We start from the raw sequence: 9,487 nt of genomic DNA, 5'->3' as shown, positions 1-9,487 counted from the left end.
AGGGACCTGATCCTAGATCATAATGAATCAGATTACATGGAGAGGAGGGACCTGATCCTAGATCATAATGAATCAGATTACATGGAGAGGGGGGACCTGATCCTAGATCATAATGAATCAGATTACATGGAGAGGAGGGACCTGATCCTAGATCATAATGAATCAGATTACATGGAGAGGAGGGACCTGATCCTAGATCATAATGAATCAGATTAACTGGAGAGGAGGGACCTGATCCTAGATCATAATGAATCAGATTACATGGAGAGGGGGGTGACCTGATCCTAGATCATAATGAATCAGATTACATGGAGAGGAGGGACCTGATCCTAGATCATAATGAATCAGATTACATGGAGAGGGGGACCTGATCCTAGATCATAATGAATCAGATTACATGGAGAGGGGGGACCTGATCCTAGATCATAATGAATCAGATTACATAGACAGGGGGAGCTGATCCTGGTTCAGCACTCCTCCTTTGAGACACTGCCTTTATGAATAAGGAATGCTGTTGTAAAGTCTAGTTACAGCTGGTGTTTACTGCCATCTAGTGGAAGATACCAATAAAACACTTTATTATCAGGATGGGGAGACGGCTGAGTGCAGGATCCATGGTGAGATGACAAAGAGGAAAACACACTATATGGAGAGAAGTACAAATAAAGTATTTCTGAACAATAAAGGACAGAGTAAGATAATGAATACCTGGAATTACATATTATTACTAGTTAGTAGATCTCTTCTGTCATCATTATTTACCCATACACCAGTGACGTGCGAATTGACGTGTTTCCTCATATGAAAATGAAAGTAACTGTGGTTACAAAATGTAGCGCACATTTCTCAGCAACATTAGAAGCAGGATAAATGTGTTGATTTGAAGGACAGACGTACAGACTCTGGTAAGTCTTGGCTACATATAACTATTATAAAGTTAGGTCGTAGTCAGACATTCAATAGACAGAGTAACCTTGAGATATGATTCTTTATCATGCTGACCAACCTGGGCCCGGTTTCTGCGATAGAATTTAGACTTAACGCTGGAAACGCATAAGAAGTGGTAAACGATAATTAACAAAATACAGTGTTGAGTAAACGCTATTTTACAAATAAAAGGTGTGTAAGTGCGTTTACGTGGGTTTACCCTCCACCACATCCCCGTTGAGGTGGTGTGCAGCGTAGAGTGCATAGTCATTTAGTCTCTATGGGCCAGATGGTGAGGGCCACAGCATAGTCATTTAGTCTCTATGGGCCAGATGGTGAGGGCCACAGCATAGTCCTTTAGTCTCTATGGGCCAGATGGTGAGGGCCACAGCATAGTCCTTTAGTCTCTATGGGCCAGATGGTGGGGGCCACAGCATAGTCCTTTAGTCTCTATGGGCCTGTTGGTGAGGGCCACAGCATAGTCCTTTAGTCTCTATGGGCCAGATGGTGGGGGCCACAGCATAGTCCTTTAGTCTCTATGGGCCTGTTGGTGAGGGCCACAGCATTGTCCTTTAGTCTCTATGGGCCAGATGGTGAGGGCCACAGCATAGTCCTTTAGTCTCTATGGGCCAGATGGTGAGGGCCACAGCATAGTCCTTTAGTCTCTATGGGCCAGATGGTGAGGGCCACAGCATAGTCCTTTAGTCTCTATGGGCCAGATGGTGAGGGCCACAGCATAGTCCTTTAGTCTCTATGGGCCAGATGGTGAGGGCCACAGCATAGTCCTTTAGTCTCTATGGGCCAGATGGTGAGGGCCACAGCATAGTCCTTTAGTCTCTATGGGCCAGATGGTGAGGGCCACAGCATAGTCCTTTAGTCTCTATGGGCCAGATGGTGAGGGCCACAGCATGGGAAAAGAAACTGTTCAGATGGGGGTCTATAACATCCAATCACATACTCCTCAAGATGAGGCTCATGATTTATAAGTTATATACCTTTTAATCTTTACATATATTGTCTTTATTTAAACCAAGGTAGTTTGAGTTAGTAGCGATGAAGTAGCAACTGTCAGCTGCTGTAAACCTGTGACAGTCTTCATAGGAGAGCTGATCTCGGATCAGTTTAGCTTATTATATCATATTGATACTGCTGTAAACCTGTGACAGTCTTCATAGGAGAGCTGATCTCAGATCAGTTTAGCTGTTTATATCATATTGATACTCCTGTAAAGTCAGGTTACAGCAGGTGTTTACTGCCATCTAGTGGAAGATATTTTATTTTTATTTCACTTTTATTTAACTAGGTAAGTCAGAACAAATTCTTATTAACAATGACGGCCTACCCCGGCCAAACCTTGACGACGCTGTGCCAATTGTGCGCCGCCCTATGGGACTCCCAACCATGCAGCCTGGACTCTAACCAGGTACTGCAGTGACGCAAGAGGCGGGACTCCGCACCACTCGGGAGGCGGCTGAGCTGAAACAGAAAGTAAATATGTTATTTTGTTCAGGATCCATTTTGAGACGACAGAGCAGAAAACACTATATGGAGATTATTGAAAAATAAAGTAAGTATTTCTGAACAATAATCTATTCTAATGGACAGAGTAAGAGAATGAATACTAGGAATGAGATATTACTAGTTAGTAGAACTGCTACTTGAGCTGAGTTGCTGACAGACAGCAGTTTTCAAAGTGGAAACTAATCAGTAGGTCTACATGTTATCAGTAAAACGTCTGGTAAAGATGGTGGAGGAGCTTTTACATTATATGGTTTTATGTTTATCTCAGGGTTTCTCAATCCTTTTGTTCTGACCAGCACTTACACACCTGATTCAACTAATCATTAAATATTTTAAGACAGTTTAATATTTGAGGCATACAAATGAACATTCTCAAATTAAAACATTTTGGGTTTGTAGGCCTGTTAACAATTATTATTGTCCTAGAGTAAGGAGGGGAAAACACACAACTAAACCTGGTTGAGTAAATTCTACATTTAGCTAAAATAATGTAAAAGAGATGTCTTGAAGAAGGACTATAATAAAAACTGAAGCAAGATTCGGTACAATGTCATGATTTACTGCTGCAGCATGCAACTGACTGTTAGCGCCACTCTCTGGTTACTGTTGTTATATAAAGGTGTGACGAAGAGATCCCTGAAGTCTCCTCTGGTTACTGTTGTTATATAAAGATACTAATTGATTCTTAAAGAATATAACTTATAAATCATGAGCCTCATCTTGAGGAGTCACCTGTGACAGTATTCATAAAGAGTAGGAGAGCTGATCTAGGGTCAGTTTAGCCTTTTTGATCATAATGAATCAGATTACATGGAGAGGGGGACCTGATCCTATATCATAATGAATCAGATTACATGGAGAGGGGGGGGACCTGATCCTAGATCATAATGAATCAGATTACATGGAGAGGGGGACCTGATCCTAGATCATAATGAATCAGATTACATGGAGAGGGGGACCTGATCCTAGATCATAATGAATCAGATTACATGGAGAGGGGACCTGATCCTAGATCATAATGAATCAGATTACATGGAGAGGGGGGACCTGATTTTAAATCATAATGAATCAGATTACATGGAGAGGGGGGACCTGATCCTAGATCATAATGAATCAGATTACATGGAGAGGGGGACCTGATCCTAGATCATAATGAATCAGATTACATGGAGAGGGGGACCTGATCCTAGATCATAATGAATCAGATTACATGGAGAGGAGGACCTGATCCTAGATCATAATGCATCAGATTACATGGAGAGGAGAGACTTGATCCTAGATCATAATGAATCAGATTACATGGAGAGGAAGGACCTGATCCTAGATCATAATGAATCAGATTACATGGAGAGGGGGACCTGATCCTAGATCATAATGAATCAGATTACATGGATAGGGGGACCTGATCCTAGATCATAATGAATCAGATTACATGGATAGGGGGGACCTGATCCTAGATCATAATGAATCAGATTACATGGATAGGGGGGACCTGATCCTAGATCATAATGAATCAGATTACATGGAGAGGGGGGACCTGATCCTAGATCATAATGAATCAGATTACATGGATAGGGGGACCTGATCCTAGATCATAATGAATCAGATTACATGGATAGGGGGACCTGATCCTAGATCATAATGAATCAGATTACATGGAGAGGGGGACCTGATCCTAGATCATAATGAATCAGATTACATGGAGAGGGGGACCTGATCCTAGATCATAATGAATCAGATTAGATGGAGAGGGGGACCTGATCCTAGATCATAATGAATCAGATTACATGGAGAGGGGGGACCTGATCCTAGATCATAATGAATCAGATTACATGGAGAGGGGGACCTGATCCTGATTCAGCACTCCTCCTTTGAGACACTGCCTTTATGATTAAGGAATGCTGTTGTAAACTGTAGTTACAGCAGGTGTTTACTGCCATCTAGTGGAAGATACCAATAAAACACTTTATTATCAGGGTGGGGAGTCGGCTGAGTGCAGGATCCATGGTGAGATGACAAAAGAGGAAAACACACTATATGGAGAGAAGTACAAATAAAGTATTTCTGAACAATAAAGGACAGAGTAAGATAATGAATACCTGGAATGACATATTATTACTAGTTAGTAGATCTCTTCTGTCATCATTATTTACCCATACACCGGTGACGTCAGAAGGGACGTGATTTCCTCATATGAAAGTGAAAGTAACTGTGTAGTCTACACCGTTACAACATGACTGTAGAAAATGTAGCGCACATTTCTCGGCAACATTAGAAGCAGGATAAATGTGTTGATTTGAAGGACAGACTGACAGACTGGTAAGTCTTGGCTACATATAACTATTATAAAGTTAGGTCGTAGTCAGACATTCAATAGACAGAGTAACCTTGAGATATGATTATTTATCATGCTGACCAACCTGGACCCGGTTTCTGCGATAGAATTTAGACTTAACGCTGGAAACGCATAATAAGTGGTAAACGATAATTAACAAAATACAGTGTTGAGTAAACGCTATTTTACAAATAAAAAGGTGTGTAAGCGCGTTTATGTGGGTTTACCCTCCACCACATCCCCGTTGATGTGGTGTGCAGCGTAGAGTGCATAGTCATTCAGTCTCTATGGGCCAGATGGTGAGGGCCACAGCATAGTCCTTTAGTCTCTATGGGCCAGATGGTGGGGGCCACAGCATAGTCCTTTAGTCTCTATGGGCCAGATGGTGGGGGCCACAGCATAGTCCTTCAGTCTCTATGGGCCAGATGGTGGGGGCCACAGCATAGTCCTTTAGTCACTATGGGCCAGATGGTGAGGACCACAGCATAGTCCTTTAGTCTCTATGGGCCAGTTGGTGAGGGCCACAGCATAGTCCTTTAGTCTCTATGGGCCAGATGGTGAGGACCACAGCATAGTCCTTTAGTCTCTATGGGCCAGATGGTGAGGACCACAGCATAGTCCTTTAGTCTCTATGGGCCAGATGGCCAGTTGGTGGGGGCCACAGCATAGTCCTTTAGTCTCTATGGGCCAGATGGTCAGTTGGTGAGGGCCACAGCATAGTCCTTTAGTCTCTATGGGCCAGATGGCCAGTTGGTGGGGAGCCACAGCATAGTCCTTTAGTCTCTATGGGCCAGATGGCCAGTTGGTGAGGGCAACAGCATAGTCCTTTAGTCTCTATAGACCAGGTGGCCAGTTGGTGAGAAACTGTTCAGATGGGGTGGTTTAGACCACTGCACCACCCAGGAAGTGACTGAAAGTAAATATGTTCTTTTGTACAGGATCCATTTTGAGACGACAGAGCAGAAAACACTATATGGAGATTATTGAAAAATAAAGTAAGTATTTCTGAACATTAATTTATTCTAATGGACAGAGTAAGAGAATGAATATCTGGAATGAGATATTACTAGTTAGTAGAACTGCTACTTGAGCTGAGTTGCTGACAGACAGCAGTTTTCAAAGTGGAAACTAATCAGTAGGTCTACATGTTATCAGTAAAACGTCTGGTAAAGATGGCGGAGGAGCTTTTACATTATATGGTTTTATGTTTATCTCAGGGTTTCTCATCCTTTGGTTCTTATCCAGCACGTACACACCTTACAGGGGAAAAACACAACTAAACCTGATTTCCAGTAAATTATAAGTTTAGCTAAAATAATGTAAGAGAGATGTCTTGAAGAAGGACTATAACATTTTTTAAGCAAGATTCAGAACAGTGTCACGTTACTGCTGTCTCATGTAACTGACTGTTAGCCCCACCCTCTGGTTACTGTTGTTATGTGAAGGGTGACACCTTGACTACAGTTGAAACTGACTGTTAGCTCCACCCTCTGGTTACTGTTGTTATGTGAAGGGTGACACCTTGACTACAGTTGAAACTGACTGTTAGCCCCACCCTCTGGTTACTGTTGTTATATGAAGGGTGACTCCTTGACTACAGTTGAAACTGACTGTTAGCTCCACCCTCTGGTTACTGTTGTTATATGAAGGGTGACACCTTGACTACAGTTGAAACTGAATATAAGAAAGTATCTGTACAGGGTCATTTTGAGATGACAGAGCAGCTCATAGTTTAACCTCTAAACTGCAACTCAGTTTCCAAGTAAAGTGAGTATTTCAGGTTAATAATGTAGAATAAAGTAGAGGGAACATTTGGAATCCACTAAACTAGTGTAGGAGTTCTGCTGAGTCATTCCTACCATGTGGTGTCTTTTCTGTCCCCGGGAAAATCAGTTCTTATTTAGTGTAAAATGTGGATTCAAAAGGCTTTAAATATCAGGTGTCCTTTACCTTATAAACACCAAAATATGGATCCTGAAAGGGAATGTTATGCATTTTAACACTTTTGTCAGAAGATGTAGGCGTTTTTGTCCCCAGGTGTTATTTATCAACTTCTACAATAAATATAAGCCATAAAATAACAAAATGTTAAACTGTTTCTTCATTATTTTATAGTCCTAGTTGAAGTCTCTTTCATCAATGACTTTTTTCATGATTATTGTATTTATCTATCCATAGGGGAAGCCTGGGCAACTGAAATGTCTGAGCTTTTTCAACAGTCTGACTGTGAACATCTGTACCAAAACCAAATGAAGGGAGACATAGATATGATTAAAAAACAACTGTTGATGCGACATGAAAAAAAGATGGGTGGAGGAGATGAATCATCAACCCAAATTGAGAACCTTTTGTTTGATTCAGGGTGAATTGGTGTGTGAGAGATATATTATGTATAACCTACCTAAAAGCAAGAGATCTCTATGTGCACAGGGAAGATCAGGGATATTGTCTCTGTGTATTGAAACAGGTCAGATCAGGGATATTGTCTCTGTGTATTGAAACAGGTCAGATCAGGGATATTTTGCCTCTGCGTATTGAAACAGTTCAGATCAGGGATATTGTCTCTGCGTATTGAAACAGTTCAGATCAGGGATATTTCCTCTGAGTATTGAAACAGGTCAGATCAGGGATATTGTCTCTGCGTATTGAAACAGTTCAGATCAGGGATATTTCCTCTGACTATTGAAACAGGTCAGATCAGAGATATTGTCTCTGAGTATTGAAACAGGTCAGATCAGGGATATTGTCTCTGAGTATTGAAACAGATTATTTCAGGGATATTGTCTCTGTGTATTGAAACAGGTACGATCATGGATATTGCCTCTGAGTATTGAAACAGGTAAGATCAGGGATATTTTCTCTGAGTATTGAAACAGGTCAGTATTGTGGTGAAATGGAGGAAAGACTATGTAACTATTGTGACCTTAAAGAAATAGAGAATTAAACTGATTTAATCCTCTATTTCCTTTTCTACCATGATATACGCTTGCTCTTATTCCAGAAAGACCACCAGATATACCCTGGCAGTATGTGATGAGTGATGAGGAGAAATTGAAATGTTTTTTTTGTCCATTGTGTATTTCCGTTTGTGGAATATTTAGATAAATCCTGGAATATAAGAAAAATGTTTACCTATAATTAAATTGTAAAAATATTTAGCTTCTGCGTGGTAAATGGTACATGTGTATATAGATTGTGTATATGTTTGTCTCCCATATGAGTCTTCTATGTGGTAAATGGTATGTGTATATATAGATTGTGTATAGACTTGTCTCCCATATGAATCTTCTATGTGGTAAATGGTATGTGTATATATAGATTGTGTATAGACTTGTCTCCCATATGAATCTTCTATGTGGTAAATGGTATGTGTATATATAGATTGTGTATAGACTTGTCTCCCATATGAATCTTCTATGTGGTAAATGGTATGTGTATATATAGATTGTGTATAGACTTGTCTCCCATATGAATCTTCTCTTTGTGTCAGACTGGGTTCAAATTCCTTCTGTTTATTTTTTTCTGTATTTATTTATCTGTATATGTTATGTATGTATATATATACAGTATATATATATGTATGTATGTGTATATATACAGTATGTATATATGTATGTATGTGTATATATACAGTGTGTATATTATTGTACTGCTCTAGGGATATAATTATTGTTTGCATCACCTTATTTACTATTATGTATTGATTTTTACCTTATTTTTTTCACTATTCATGCGATGCCCAATGCAGAGAACACCGGAAGGAGAATGATCATTTAATTACCACAGTCAATTATTGTAATGTTTGTTTATGTGGCAATTATCCCCATAAGGGATGGGTTGCCAGTTGGCGATTTGACACGGAAATAAAATATCATTCATTCATTTGTTCATTCATTTGTTCATTCATATTATTTAATTTAAGTTTTTCTGTGTCCCCCTAATATCACTTTCCACCCTGTTAGTTTGCTGTAATTCCTAGAGCAACACATAGAACACCAGCTTGTTTGTACGAATCTCAGCTTTCAATAGAGGTATCATAATAGTTTGTTGGCCAAACCGTTCAGACTCCACACATGATTTTGTGAGAAGACAGATTAGTCTGACAAACACCACTCTAGCTCTGACAACTAGATCATAATGAATCAGATTACATGGAGAGAGGGACCTGATCCTAGATCATAATGAATCAGATTACATGGAGAGGAGGGGGGACCTGATCCTAGATCATAATGAATCAGATTACATGGAGAGAGGGACCTGATCCTAGATCATAATGAATCAGATTACATGGAGAGGAGGGGGGACCTGATCCTAGATCATAATGAATCAGATTACATGGAGAGGGGGGACCTGATCCTATATCATAATGAATCAGATTACATGGAGAGGAGGACCTGATCCTAGATCATAATGAATCGGATTACATGAAGAGGAGGACCTGATCCTAGATCAGCTCTGAGACACTTCCTTTATGAATTAGGCCCCAGGAGTCACCAGGACCAACTTTAAATTGCTCTGGATAAGAGCGTCTGCTCAATGACTAAAATGTAAAATGAGTCACCAGGACAGGCATTGACAGGACGGTCACAGCCACACGTTCACTGGTGAGGTAGGACACAAGATAACTGTTAGATAGGAACAACAGTAATGATACATGGTTAGGTAGGACACAAGATAACTGTTAGATAGGAACAACAGTAATGA

General features: G+C 40.3%; 1 long non-coding RNA gene across 2 annotated transcripts; it reads left to right on the top strand.

Annotated features, from left to right (window-relative positions):
- Positions 1 to 1,732: 1,732 nt before the first annotated feature.
- LOC123733236 (uncharacterized) lies at positions 1,733 to 8,672 on the top strand. Of its 2 annotated transcripts, none has more exons than XR_006763670.1 (3): positions 1,733 to 2,494; positions 5,722 to 5,778; positions 6,962 to 8,672. It is a non-coding gene; the product is annotated as an uncharacterized lncRNA (long non-coding RNA). The 2 variants fall into 2 exon arrangements; XR_006763669.1 differs by lacking the exon at positions 1,733 to 2,494 and adding an exon at positions 4,228 to 4,767.
- Positions 8,673 to 9,487: the final 815 nt, after the last annotated feature.

The sequence above is a fragment of the Salmo salar genome, unplaced genomic scaffold, assembly GCF_905237065.1.
Source record: "Salmo salar unplaced genomic scaffold, Ssal_v3.1, whole genome shotgun sequence".
NCBI lineage: Eukaryota > Metazoa > Chordata > Actinopteri > Salmoniformes > Salmonidae > Salmo > Salmo salar.
Note: the sequence above shows the minus strand (reverse complement) of the source record. Positions and strands in the feature narration are given on the sequence as shown.